Source organism: Chlorocebus sabaeus, chromosome 27, assembly GCF_047675955.1.
Source record: "Chlorocebus sabaeus isolate Y175 chromosome 27, mChlSab1.0.hap1, whole genome shotgun sequence".
Taxonomy (NCBI): domain Eukaryota; kingdom Metazoa; phylum Chordata; class Mammalia; order Primates; family Cercopithecidae; genus Chlorocebus; species Chlorocebus sabaeus.
The window spans coordinates 49,754,981-49,770,313 of NC_132930.1; the positions used below are offsets into that span (position 1 = coordinate 49,754,981).

Sequence of the window (15,333 nt, forward strand, 5' to 3'; positions counted from 1 at the left end):
GAAGTTACAGGAATTCACAGAATGCGTAATAAATTTGAAAGGAAATCAAGAAAATGTCCAGAAACTGGAAGCAAATAAACGTGACAATGTTGACTGTTTGATTCCCGAGCTCTGCGGGGACCCAGAAACTTCCAGGGAAGCAAGGAAGGCCAGCACCGTGTCCTCGCTCTCCTTGCCAGTTTCCAGAGCAGCCACAGTGGAGACTCCCCCCATGTTGCAGGATGCAGGAATCCATCCTCAGGCCATGACGCCCGGGATGCGGCTTTGCTCCTGGGTTTCGCTCTGGTGTTCTGCGTGGAAGTGAACGCGATCCACACACCTGCGTGTGTGAGACTATCACGGCAACGGCGACACCCACGGGCACGGCCTCCTTCATGGAGAGAGCGCCCAGAAAGCTCAAGACTCTCATGGAGGTTCAGTCCCACACTCCACTCCACCCTTCCGGGCTGGCTTCTCCCTGAAGAAGACGCGTGCGAGGCCCAAGAGCGGCTTCCAGTCCCCGCAGAATTCCTGGAGAGGCGGAGAGAGCCAGCCGCCGAAGCCCGCTCCCCGCCCCCGTCACCCTCCGCCCACTCCCTCCCCCCTCCCCCCTCCCCCCTCCCCCCTCCCCCCTCCGGGGCTTCTCCGGCCCCACCCATACCCAGGCCACAGAGCCCTGGGCCCTGTGGTTCCCGGCTTCCGAGGGCGGGCTGACCCAGGGCTCCTCCCGCGTTCCTGAAGGGGTGGAGCTTGTGGGCCTTTATAAGGGCCGCTGGCCGGCTGGGCCGGCCTCCTGGCTGGACCTGCGCGTCGTGCACAGGCCGACGGAGGGGCTCGGGAGCCCGCCGGCCAGGGTCCCCAGGCGGCGTGGGGACCCTAAGCCGTCCGGGGGATAAAGCGGGGGTCGGGTGGTGGAAACGCATGAGAGCTTTCCCAGGGCTGCTCCCGGAGCCCAGGCGGCTGCCCGCACACCCGCGCATGCGCGGTAGACAGCCCCGTCCTGGAACCTGGGCCGGCTCCGGGATCCCCGGGATGCTCGGTTCTCCTCGGTGTGGAGTCTCTCGCCGCCGCCGCCGCCGCGCCCTGGCCCCAGCTCCACCACGGACTCCCCTGGGACGTGGGAGGCGCAAGCACACCCTGGTCCTGCGGCTCAGCTCCGGCGGGCCCAGGCTGTCCCACCGAGCAAGGGCCCGGCAGGCCGTGGCGCTGCGGGTCCTGGTCCCCCCGGCATTGGCTCGGGCGCGGAGGCCACCAGCAAGGAGTCTGAGGGTGGGAGAGCGCCCCTTCCGGAGGAGCCAGGGCAGCGTAGGCAAAATACCGATCCCCGCGTGCCGGGGCAGGTTGGGAGATCCCTGCTGCCTGCGCAGCCTGGCTGGGCTGTAGCGGGGCGACGGCCCCTGCTCCCTGGCTCACGAAAGCCCCGCGTGGGAGAGTCCAGGGCGCGCAGGGCACGTGGGGTGCGGGAAGCCCCGTTCCCCACGCCCCGGTGTGGGTGAAGGCGACCGGCGAGGGAGCGGAGGACACCTGCCCGGGGCCGCGTTGCACAGGCCGCCTGCGTGCGCCGGTGCCCTGCCACCCTGGCCCGGGTGCCTGGCCCTCCGGTTCTGAAACCAAATCTGAATCCGGGACTCCGGGAGGCCCGTCTCTCTGGCCAGCTCTTCCCGGGTGGCGATGCCCGGAAAGCGATCCTGCTGGAAGGCTCGCAGGAGCAGGGCGGTCTGGGACCGGGTGACGGCGGTCCGCTTTCGCCTGCCTGCTTGCGGGCCGCGTTTCCCGGGCCAGGGCCGAGATTCCCGCCGGTGCTGCCTCAGCTGGCGTGATCTCTCGTTCTGAAACCAAATCTGGACCCTGGGCTCCGGAATGCCGATGGCCCGCGCCAGCTCTTCCCTGGTGGCGATGCCCGGGTACGGGTTCCGCTCAAAGCAGGCTCGCAGGGCCTCCCTCTGGCTCGGGGTCCAAACGAGTCTCCTTCACCGTCCTCGTCCTCGGGCTTCCGCCGGGAGGGCGCCGTCGCCAGGTGTCGGGAGAGCCATGGCGGGGAGACCTGGCCGGAATTCCGCGGACAGACACCGGCAGAGAGAGGCCGGCGGGCTCCGGAGCCCCTCGGTCGGCCTGTGCACGGCGCGCAGGTCCAGCCAGGAGGCCGACCCAGCCGGCCAGCGGCCCTTATAAAGGCCCACAAGCTCCACCCCTTCACGCGGGAGGAGCCCTGGGTCAGCCCGCCCTCGGAAGCCGGGAACCACAGGGCCCAGAGCACTGTGGCCAGGGTATGGGTGGGGCCGGAGAAGCCCCGGAAGGGGGGAGTGGGTTGGGGGGTGAGTTAGGGTTCGGGTTCGGGTTAGGGTTCGGGTTCGGATTAGGGTTCGGGTTCGGGTTCAGGTTCGGGGTTCGGGTCAGGGTCCGGGGTTCGGGTCAGGGTCCGTCGTTCGGGTCAGGGTCCGGCGTTCGGGTCAGGGTCCGGGGTCGGGGTTAGGGTTAGGGTTAGGGGTTAGGGTTAGGGTTAGTTTAGGGTTGGGGATCGGGTTCGGGTTCGAGTTCGGGTTAGGGCTAGGGCTAGGGTTAGGACTAGGGCTTGGGCTAGGGTTAGGGTTAGGGTTGAGGTTGGGGTTAAGTTGAAGTTAGGGTTAGGAGTAAGGATTAGGGCTAAGGTTAGCGTTGGGGTTAGAATTGGGGTTAGGGTTTAGGGGTTAGGGTTGGGTTTGAGGTTAGGGGTAGGGGTAGGGGTAGGGTATGGGGTTAAAGTTAGCATTGGTGAATGGTTTTGGGTAGGGGTTAGGTTTAAGGGTTAGTGGTTAGGGTTAGAGGTTAAGGTTATGGCTGGCACTAGACTTGGAGTTGGGGTTGGGGTTGTGATTTGGCCGGTGTGGGGTTAAGGGTTAGATTTACGGATTAAGGATTTGGGTTAAGCTTGACGTTCGGGGTAACACCACTTGCCCTGGGTGACCCAGGCAGTGAGTCACTGACAGTCCTCCTGTTTGGCCTGTGGCACAGCGTGGAGCGAAATGGCCCACTGACCTTTCCAGACACTCAGACAATTTGTGATATAGTTTATGCAGTCATGCCCAGTGAGTTCTATTGTTCAGTTTAATAGAATACCTATTTCTGTGTTTATTATGAATAAAGAGAGATTTCTTGTGGTTTTTCAGAATATGAAGCATATCTATTTTGCCTACCAGTTGGAAGTTCCAATACTATAGGAAGCATAAGTGCAGGTTATAATGATGGGTCTTTTATTATAAGACTGAATTCACATCAAACTGAATCAGTAACTCCAGCTGTATGAACAGGGTGAGATATTAAACATTTAATGAAAAGAATTCCTTTCTTAGGTCACAGCAAGGACTAAATATGTCTAATTATCATGCCCACTAAGAAGATGTATTGTGATATTTGCAGTTAATTCACTCATTCAGTTCCAAGGGTATTTATTAATTGTCTGCTCTGGGCATAACAACAATTGGAAGCAGTATGTTCACATGAAAAAAACTTACCTGAAGCTCTAAGTCACAACTTTCCATGAGCAGCACACATTTCTGATTTGAAATACATATCAAAAGCTTCAAATGCATAAATAGATACCCAATCTAGATCTAAGTTAATAGTTGCTTTGAATTAATTGTTTAAATTATCCTGGGAATCAGAAAGATATGTCTACATGAAACAATAAAGGTTATATTAGAATTAATAAACTTTAGAAGATGATTTTAATCTTAATATATAAACATACTACCTAAGCACACTCTTTAAATACATCTGCAATCTACTATTTTTAGATTTAGGTAAATCATTAATCCTTAAATTTGGAAAAGATTCCAGTGCTAGAGCTCTAGACTATGAAACTTGGATGTTCTTCTAAAATTTTTGAGTTTTTATCCAGAAATACATATTTTCCTGACACTGAGAACCGCAAGAAATTTCACTTGGAGTCTCCACATAGTCAACCATGTGTGATGTCAACATCAGTGTAATAGACCTATCACAAACATCCTGTGACTTTTTTTTTTTATATATACTTTAAATTCTGGGATACATGAGCAGAACGTGCAGGTTTGTTACACAGGTATACACATGCCATGGTGGTTTGCTGCACCTGTCAACCCGTCATCTATGTTAGGTATTTCTCCTAAAGCCATCCTTCCCCTAGGCCCCGACCCTGCAACAGGCCCCCGTGTGTGATGTTCCCCTCCCTGTGTCCATGTGTTCTCATTGTTCAACTCCCACTCATGAGTGAGAACATGCGGTGTTTGCTTTTCTGTTCCTGTGTTAGCCAAGAATGATGGTTTCCAGCTTATCCATGTCCCTGCAAAAGACATGAACTCATTCTTTTTTATGGCTGCATAGTATTCCATGGTGTATATGTGCCACATTTTCTTTATTCAGTCTATCATTGATGGGCATTTGGGTTGGTTCCCAGTCTTTGCTATTGTGAATAGTGCTGCAGTAAACATACGTGTGCATGTATCTTTATAGTAGAATGATTTATAATCCTTTGGGAATATACCGAGTAATGGGATTGCTGGGTCAAATGGTATTTCTGGTTCCAGATCCTTGAGGAATTGCCACACTGTCTTCCACAATGGTTGAACTAATTTACACTCTCACCAACAGTGTAAAAGCGTTCCTATTTCTCCACATCCTCTCCAGCATCTGTTGTTTCCTGACTTTTTAAAGATTGCCATTTTAACTGGCATGAGTTGGTATCTCACTGTGGTTTTGATTTGCATTTCTCTAATGACCAGTAATGATGAGCTTTTGTTCATATGTTTTTTGGCCACATAAAAGCCTTCTTTTGAGAAGTGTCTGTTCATATCCTTCACCCACTTCTTGATGGTTTTTTTTTCCTTGTAAATTTGTTTAAGTTCCTTGTAGATTCTGGATATTAGCCCTTTGTCAGATGGATAGATTGCAAACATTTTCTCCCATTCTGTAGGTTGCCTGTTCACTCTGATGAGAGTTTCTTTTGCTGTGCAGAAGCTCTTTAGTTCAGTTAAATCCTATTTGTAAATTTTGGCTTTTGTTGCCGTTGCTTTTGGCGTTTTAGTCATGAAGTCTTTGGCCATACCTATGTCCTGAATGATATTGCCTAGGTTTTCTTCTAGGGTTTTTATGGGTTTAGGTCTTACGTTTAAGTCTTTAATCCATCTTGAGTTAATTTTTGTATAATGTGTAAGGAAGGGATCTAGTTTCAGTTTTCTGCATATGGCTAGCCAGTTTTCCCAACACCATTTATTAAATAGGAAATCCTTTCCTCATTGCTTGTTTTTGTCAGGGTAGTCAGACATCCTAAACTTTTAAATTTAAGAATTTACATTTTTTTAAAGTAACTGACAACTGACAATCATTTAAAAATCCATAACTTAAAAAAAAATTCCTCCTATGTTTTCAACCAAGAGAAATGAAAATCTGTTGACACAAAGGCCTGAATATAAGTATTCATAACAACTTTCTTCTTAATAGTCAAATATTTTTAAAATAGCCTATCACTGAAGAATAGATAAGCTGTAATATATTCCTACAATGGTTACTGCCCAACATAAGAATGACATATACACTGGAAACCACATGGACATATCCCAAAGGCATTAGAATACATGAAAGAAACTAGGTATAAGAGAATATTCTTATATGATTCCATTTCTATCAAATTCTTTTTTTTTTTTTTTTTTTTTTTTTTTTTTTTTTTTTTTTTTTGAGACAACATCTCACTCTATCACCAAGGCTGGAGTGCAGTGATGTGATCACAGATCACCATAGCCTTGACCTCCCAGGCTCAGGTGATTCTTCAGCCTCCTGAGTAGCTGGGACCACAGGGGTGTGCCACCACACCTGGCTAATTTGTGTGTGTGTATTTTTTTTTTTTAGAGATGGGGTTTTGCTATGTTGCCCAGGCTTGTCTCAAATTCCTGGGCTCAAGTGATTCCCCCCTTCTCAATCTAGTGCTAGGATTACAGACTTGTATCATTGCATGTGGCCTGTATCATATTCTAAGACAGACAAAACTAGAGTGAAAGGAAGCAACTGCTGGGAGCTGTGGTGTGGGGCAGGGGTCACTGACTACAGCAGCATGCAAGGGAATTTTGGGGGTAATGAAATGTATTTTAATGGTAGTATCGTGTACATGACTGTATGTATATTTATCAAAATGCATTGATTTGTACACTTAAAATAACTAAATTTTATATGTAAATTAAACTCAATTAGATAATAAAAAATAAACTTTTGATCCTGAAAAAATACCTACATACATCCAAACTACCTCTGAAACAAACTACTTTTTCAGAATTTCTAATTTAAATATTCAGAAATATGAATGATGATGATGAATTTTAACACGGCTTACATAATTCAATTCTGTTTTGGATCATGCCTGAGAGGCATATTAGCTGCTGGACTTATTTGGATTGCCTTACCTCCTTTGCATATGAAAAAATAAGAGGTTGAGACAGAAACGAGATATGTAATTTATGAACAATGGTCATTTCTACTGTCCAGGAAATGAGGCTTTCTATTGTCCAATGAATTGTGCCTGGCAGCACAATTCACTGCTTCACAATTGATCATTCTTTTTACCCTCAGAACATCCTTGAAATGATTGACTCAACCATGAGAGCAACACTGTAAATATTCTCAGATGCAAACTCACAGTACCAGCATCACAGAACACCTGCAGGTGCAAGTAACTAAAAATCCAGCTCAATTTGACTTTAAATACAAGGGAATGTATTGACTCAGGTGGGTAGTTCAGAAGCAGGCCAGGCTTCAGGGTGAATCTGAGCACAGAAGCTCATGGATGCTACCAGAACTCAGTCTCTTCCCAATCTTCTGCTCTGCCTTCAGTGAAGTCAGAATAATTCTGCGTGTGGCAAAATCTCCAGGAACAATTTCTGAGGTTGCATTCTTCACCAAAGAGGGAGCATGAACAAGCACACTCTTGTTCCTAACAACCTAGCACAACTTGATTTTGACTCTAATTGGAACAACTCAGGCCCTTGCCCATCCCCAAGTCCTTTAGGGGGTCTGAGGGAGTGCTGTGTGGCACCTGGCATGAGCCTCAGTTATGCACCTACCTTGGAACCAATAACTGTGACACAGAGTGAGTCAGTGCTGGTAAGGTTAAGTAAACCAGGACCCACCCCATGTTTCAAACCATGTGACTGAATAATTCAGGGCTCTGTTAGGAAGGAGAAAGGGGGATTCTTCTTGAATAGCACCCAACACTCAACTACAATTTAATTTGACAGGAACCCGGAGGCCCTGCTGTAGAAATCTCTCACAGTTGCTTGGAATGAGAGCACTCAATACAAAAATCCTATGGCAGCAACCCTATAGCCTCAAGGGCACCATGGACTTGGTGTGGAGGGTGGGGCAAGGAGGGTGAAGAAGGGCTCAGGGTCTTCTGAAGATGAAGCAGAAGAATAGACGGCACTGACTTAGCAGAGTGGAAAATGTTTAACCCCAAGAGATGCCTACAGAGGCAGCTGAGTCACACCACAGACTCCTAGAAGTGCTTGTGTTAGGGTTCCCAAGTGTCTAGGTAAGCAGAGGAGATAGTGAGGCAGACACAGAGGGTGGGTTCAAAGCACATTGGGAAGACTGTGATCCTAAGATCCCTCAGTCCACACTAGCAGTCAAATGCTCCTCCCTGACATCGGAAAAAGAAACAATTTATTTTCTTCAGACATTGAAACATAACTTTTCTAAGGCTCCAGGACACTGGATAATGCTGCTTATGCAAAGACAGTATTTAGTGAAAGCCAATTTACTGAGCAGGGAGATCCGCAGACTCTTTCACCCTCTTGGCTCCCAGAATGCTAGGGTCAGGCTTGCAGTCTTAGGAGATTGGCGACCTCTTTTTGGAGAGGATCTGCAGATACCAACGTTTTCAGGGTTTCCTCAGGTCCAAGAGTGCCAGGCTCCTGTGGACTCTTCCTTTGGGAAAGCAAAGGAAGACTCCATCTGTGCACACAGAATGCATTCATTATATTTTCTTATTTTCTGTTTTCTCAATGCTCTAGCATCTGGTGTTTACTGGGAAAGGATTGCCTTTCCCAAGGCCAGACAATTAAACTACCAATTCAGAACCCATACTTCTAACCACTTACTTTATCTGGCTCTGATACTGTAGAAGACAATACTGCCCTTCCTTAATCATCACAGGGTGAGGTACTAGGCAACTAGAAATGGCCCCTATGCCCCAGAGCCTGCTGAAGCTATTAACGCTGGACAGCCTAAGCCTGCCTGCCCTGCCTGCCCTTGCTGTCCCACAGAGATCACAGCAGAGTCTCCTGCCCATGCCTTCCCCTCTCCTGCCTCTGCCTGGGGCTTCCCTGTGCCTCCTATTTCTAGGGATCTGTGAGTATGAACATATTTCCATGGGACAGTCACTTCCATGTCTGCAGGTCTTAACATCCCTGATTAAAACAAATTCTGAGTACATTTTAAAACATGAGGCTTCCAATGGAATTTTAAAAACCCTTATATGGAGAATTTTAAACATATATATAAATAAACATGAATATAACAAACCCCTGTATATCAATAACCTTTCAGAACCACCAGAAACACATAGTCGATTCTGTTCTGTCTATATTCCCAAATAAAATTCATACATTGTGATTAGCTGATGTGTTTTTAAGTCTATATAATTTATACATTTCCCCTGTATCTCCTATATATCATTTTCTTGTAATTCATTTGTTGAAGAAGCTGCGTTGATTTTCCTGATTCATCTTCAGAGTTTAAAATAGAATTTCACAAAAAGAAAAAAATAAAAGCAGACGGAAAGAATAAAAATGTCAGAAAAGAAATCAATGGGATTTAAATGGTACAGCTGCTTTGGAAAACAGTCTGGCAGTTCCTCAAAAAGTGAGACATAGAATTACTCTTTGATCCATCAGTTCTATTCAAGTCTTCATACTGAAGAGAATTAACAACATACGTCCACACAAAAACTTGTAGAGCAGCATTATCCATAATAGCCAAAAGTAGAAACAACCCAAACGTCCACCAACTGATGAGCGAATAAATAACATGAAGTATTTCCACACAGTGGAATATTACTCAGCCTCAAAAAGGAATGATTGCCAGAGGTTGGAGGAGGAAAAAATGGAAAATGCAGTTTCTTTCTTGGGTGCTGAAAATATGTTAGAATTAAATAGTGGTGAAGTCTGTGCTACTTCCAGAAAGTGCTAAATTGAACACTTTACATGGGTAAAATGTATTATGTGAATTATAACTCAAAAATCAAGAACAGGCCAGGCGCGGTGGCTCAAGCCTGTAATCCCAGCACTTTGGGAGGCCGAGATGGGCGGATCACGAGGTCAGGAGATCGAGACCATCCTGGCTAACACGGTGAAACCCCGTCTCTACTAAAAAATACAAAAAACTAGCCGGGCGAAGTGGTGGGCGCCTGTAGTCCCAGCTACTCGGGAGGCTGAGGCAGGAGAATGGCGTAAACCCAGGAGGCGGAGCTTGCAGTGAGCTGAGATCCGGCCACTGCACTCCAGCCTGGGCGACAGAGCCAGACTCCGTCTCAAAAAAAAAAAAAAATCAAGAACATTTTCCAGAAATAAAGTTTATGAATTTTCAGATTTAAAAGATCTGAGTTCCCCTCAAAATGAATTTCAAAGTTCTTCTACACTAAAGCACATTATTGTGAAATATGATAACATCAGAGATAAAGATCTGAAAAGCTTCCAGAGAGGTGAAAGGAAAAGATCACCTGCAAAGAATCAAGAACGAAAATAGCACTGAAATTTTTCACTGAAGTTCTAGATATAATAAGAAAATGAAATTTTGCCTTCACATTCTGAGAGAAATAAACGTATTTTAAACCCAACTAAACCGTCAACCCAGCGTGAGAATAGTGCACAGGCATTTTGGGACATGCACAGCATCAAAGCTTTACTTTAGATCAGGAAGCTACAGTAAAGTGGCAGCCTAAGAAATGGGAGAAAGGAATTCCAGGAACAGGTGATCCATGCAGGAGAGAGGAGCAGCATTGCCAAGAGCCAGGGGTGAAGCAATTCAAGCTGGAGACATTGAGACAAACACAGGAGCGCCTGGCATTCTCTGAGAGGCAGTGCAGTGGTTCTGCACTGTGTGCAGAACTAAATGTGGCATTTACCTCTTATTGGTTACGATGTGCCTTCCCAGGCCTGCCAGCAGAGATTCTAAATCCTGATGCAAATGATATGGCAACACTTGTGATTATAGACATGAGTGTTTGAATCACAGATCCAGGTCCAAACCCAAATCCTTTCAGTAATTAACTGTATGCTGTCATTTAATTACTTAATCTCTCCAGCATGCCACTTCCTCAGATCAATTCGTATGGGAATATAAATTCATAGGAGTGTTATAAAGGGTAGTTTGTACAATGAGCTCGTGACTATGAAATGCTTAGCATGGCATCCAAAAAGTCCTCAATAAGTGGTGCAACAATATCTTTTTATTACAGGAAACACCCAAGTTAGAAAACAGCATTCATGGGGGATTAAGAGAAGTAACTACAGTTGGGTGAGCAGAGGGAGCCAGCGTGGGGATGGCCTTTCCTAGGTGAGGCATCCACCACATTTGAAAGTGGGATGCAGGGCCAGAGCTGAACATCAACCAGGACGGGCAGGAGTGAAGTAAACAGCTCATACCTGTTCCTTCATGGGTCAGTTCCTTTCATTTTCACTTTTGACTCTGATGCAAAATTAGAACTCTTCTCTGCTCAAATGCCAATATTCTTAATAACGTAAAGTAAGTAAATAAGTAGGATCCAAAAAATTCAATTGCGTAAAATACATGCTCTTGTTATTGCAAGGCAAATGGGAAATATTTTGCAGTTGGTCATCACCATCACAATAACACAAATTCTAAAACTTACACTGTTTACAACTGAACCACACCCTCAAGTAATCAAAAAATGGTCCCTCCCTAACCTCTCTCCCCAGCAAGAGAAGGTCTTTGGCTGCCCCAACCTGAGCAGGAGAGCAGGAGGAGAGTGGGAGCCCACAGCTGCAGTGGCAAGAGGCCTGAGGGCTGATGGCTTTGACCAAATAATAGGGAATTGGGTTGACTTGTTTGAATCATTTTCCAAAAACTGATTTATAAAACAGATGAGACTCATTGAAGGAGCTGGGGAATGCGAGCCCACCCCTCAGTCTCCAGCCTCCCCAAACTGCGTGTTTCTCCAGAGTAACCTTGAGCCTCTCCCAGCATGGATTAAAACCCATGGCTCTTCCAGATCTAAAATCTGAGGCTCTACAGTTTAAGTCATAGTTAGGCACTTTCATACTTGTGATGGTAACATGCTTACATACTCAGTCTATCATTGTTTAATATTGAATGAAAGATACACATTTTGTTTACTTATTATGCGGTAGGTTGGCTGTGTTCACCTTGTTGTCTCAGAGTCAGCTCCTTTTTTTTTTTTCTTTTTTTCTTTTTTTTTTTTTTGAAATGAAGTCTCGCCTGTAGCCCAGGCTGGAGTGCAGTGGCGCAATCTTGGCTCACTGCAAGCTCTGCCTCCCGGGTTCATGCCATTCTACCACCTCAGCCTCCCGAGTAGCTAGGACTACAGGCGCCCGCCACCACGCCCGGCTAATTTTTTGTATTTTTAGTAGAGATGGGGTTTCACCATTCACAGGATGGTCTCAGTCTCCTGACCTCATGATCCACCCGCCTCAGCCTCCCAAAGTGCTGGGATTACAGGCATGAGCCACTGCGCCCGGCCGGGTCAGCTCTTTATTTCCAAGAATCCTGTCGCATTTCCTGGAGCCTATTGACTGGGGAAAAGATGTGGTCAAAAGTTAAAAGTATGTTGGGCAAAGCCTTAGAAACACAGCTTTTCTGACAAAAACAAGCAATGGGGAAAAGAGTCCCTATTCAATAAATGATGCTGGGGTAACTGGTTAGCTATGTGCTGAAGATTGAGGCTGAATCCCAGCACTTTGGGACGCCAAGGCGGGTGGATCAAGAGGACAGGAGATCGAGACCATCCTGGCTAACACGGTGAAACCCCATCTCTACTAAAAATACCAAAAATTAGCCGGGCGTGGTGGCAGGCACCTGTAGTCCCAGCCACTTGGGAGGCTGAGGCAGGAGAATGGCGTGAACCCAGGAGGCAGAGCTTGCAGTGAGTGGAGATAGTGCCAGTGCACTCCAGCCTGGCTGACAGAGCAAGACTCTGTCTCAAAAAGAATAAATAAATAAATAAATAAATAAATAAATAAATAAATAAAACACAAGCATGGCAAACAAGCATATGGAAAAAAATCTCTAGATCATTGATCACTAGAGAAATGCTCATCAAAACCACAGTGAGGCACCATCTCACACCAATCAGAATGGCTATTACTAAAAAGTAAAAAAATAACAGATGCTGGCAAGGTTACAGAGAAAAGTGAACACTTATACACTGTTGGTGGGAGTGTAAGTTAGTTCAACCATGGTGGAAAACAGTATGGTGATTCCTCAAAGAGTTAAAAGCAGAACTACCATTCGACCTAACAATCCCATCACTGGGTATATACCCAGAAGAATATAAATAATTCTACCATGAAGATACATGCATGCAAATGTTCCTTGCAGCACTATTCACAATAGCAAAGGCATAGAATCAACCCAAATGCCCATCAATCACGGATTGGATGAAGAAAATGTGCTACATATATACCATGGAATACTATGCAGCCATACAAAAGGACAAGATTAAGTCTTTTGCATTAATATAGATGAAGCTGAAGGGTATTATCCTTAGCAAAGTAACTCAGGAACAGAAAACCAAATACTGCATGTTCTCACTTATAAGTGGGAGCTAAATGATAAGAACTTGTGAACAGGAATAGGAACAGCTCCAGTCTCCAACTCCCAGTGCAAGCGACACAGAAGACCGGTGATTTCTGCATTTTCAACTGAGGTACTGGGTTCATCTCACTTGGGAGTGCCGGAGGATCGGTGCTGGTCAGCTGCTGCAGCCCGACCAGCGAGAGCTGAAGCAGGGCGAGGCATTGCCTCACCTGGGAAGCTCAAGGGGGAAGGGAATCCCTTTTCCTAGCCAGGGGAACTGAGACACACAACACCTGGAAAATCGGGTAACTCCCACCCCAATACTGTGCTTTAAGCAAACAGGCACACCAGGAGATCATATCCCACACCTGGCCGGGAGGGTCCCACACCCACGGAGCCTCCCTCATTGCTAGCACAGCAGTCTGTGACCTACCGGCAAGGCAGCAGTGAGGCTGGGGGAGGGGCGCCCGCCATTGCTGAGGCTTAAGTAGGTAAACAAAGCTACTGGGAAGCTCGAACTGGGTGGAGCTCACAGCAGCTCAAGGAAACCTGCCTGTCTCTGTAGACTCCACCTCTGGGGACAGGGCACAGTAAACAATAACAAACGAAGCAGAAACCTCTGCAGATGCAAACGACTCTGTCTGACAGCTTTGAAGAGAGCAGTGGATCTCCCAACACGGAGGTTGAGATCTGAGAAGGGACAGACTCCCTGCTCAAGTGGGTCCCTGACCCCTGAGTAGCCTAACAGGGAGACATCCCCCACTAGGGGCAATCTGACACCCCACACCTCACAGGGTGGAGTACACCACTGAGAGGAAGCTTCCAAAGCAAGAATCAGACAGGTACACTCGCTGTTCAGAAATATTCTATCTTCTGCAGCCTCTGCTGCTGATACCCAGGCAAACAGGGTCTGGAGTGGACCTCAAGCAATCTCCAACAGACCTACAGCTGAGGGTCCTGACTGTTAGAAGGAAAACTATCAAACAGGAAGGACACCTACACCAAAACCCCATCAGTACATCACCATTTTCAAAGACCAGAGGCAGATAAAACCACAAAGATGGGGAAAAAGCAGGGCAGAAAAGCTGGAAATTCAAAAAATAAGAGCGCATCTCCCCCGGCAAAGGAGCGCAGCTCATCGCCAGCAACGGATCAAGGCTGGATGGAGAATGACTTTGACGAGATGAGAGAAGAAGGCTTCAGTCCATCAAATTTCTCAGAGCTAAAGGAGGAATTACGTACCCAGAGCAAAGAAACTAAAAATCTTGAAAAAAAAGTGGAAGAATTGATGGCTAGAGTAAGTAATGCAGAGAAGATCATAAACGAAATGAAAGAGATGAAAACCATGACACGAGAAATACGTGACAAATGCACAAGCTTCAGTAACCGACTCGATCAACTGGAAGAAACAGTATCAGCGATTGAGGATCAAATGAATGAAATGAAGCGAGAAGAGAAACCAAAAGAAAAAAGAAGAAAAAGAAATGAACAAAGCCTACAAGAAGTATGGGATTATGTAAAAAGACCAAATCTACGTCTGATTGGGGTGCCTGAAAGTGAGGGGGAAAATGGAACCAAGTTGGAAAACACTCTTCAGGATATCATCCAGGAGAACTTCCCCAACCTAGTAGGGCAGGCCAACATTCAAATCCAGGAAATACAGAGAACGCCACAAAGATACTCCTCGAGAAGAGCAACTCCAAGACACATAATTGCCAGATTCACCAAAGTTGAAATGAAGGAAAAAATCTTAAGGGCAGCCAGAGAGAAAGGTCGGGTTACCCACAAAGGGAAGCCCATCAGACTAACAGCAGATCTCTCGGCAGAAACTCTCCAAGCCAGAAGAAAGTGGGGGCCAATATTCAACATTCTTAAAGAAAATAATTTTAAACCCAGAATTTCATATCCAGCCAAACTAAGTTTCATAAGTGAAGGAGAAATAAAATCCTTTACAGATAAGCAAATGCTTAGAGATTTTGTCACCACTATGCCTGCCTTACAAGAGACCCTGAAGGAAGCACTAAACATGGAAAGGAACAACCAGGACCAGCCATTGCAAAAACATGCCAAAATGTAAAGACCATCGAGGCTAGGAAGAAACTGCATCAACTAACGAGCAAAATAACCAGTTAATATCATAATGGCAGGATCAAGTTCACACATAACAATCTTAACCTTAAATGTAAATGGACTAAATGCTCCAATTAAAAGACACAGACTGGCAAACTGGATAAAGAGTCAAGACCCATCAGTCTGCTGTATTCAGGAGACCCATCTCACATGCAGAGACATACATAGGCTCAAAATAAAGGGATGGAGGAAGATTTACCAAGCAAATGGAGAACACAAAAAAGCGGGGGTTGCAATACTAGTCTCTGATAAAACAGACTTTAAACCATCAAAGATCAAAAGAGACAAAGAGCCATTACATAATGGTAAAGGGATCAATTCAACAGGAAGAGCTAACTATCCTAAATATATATGCACCCAATACAGGAGCACCCAGATTCATAAAGCAAGTCCTTAGAGACTTACAAAGAGACTTAGACTCCCATACAATAATAATGGGAGACTTCA

General features: G+C 46.2%; 1 pseudogene; it reads right to left on the reverse strand.

The window, feature by feature from the left end:
• Window positions 1–739: 739 nt before the first annotated feature.
• LOC103247719 (uncharacterized) overlaps window positions 740–15,333 on the reverse strand; it is a 29,901-nt pseudogene continuing 15,307 nt past the window's right edge.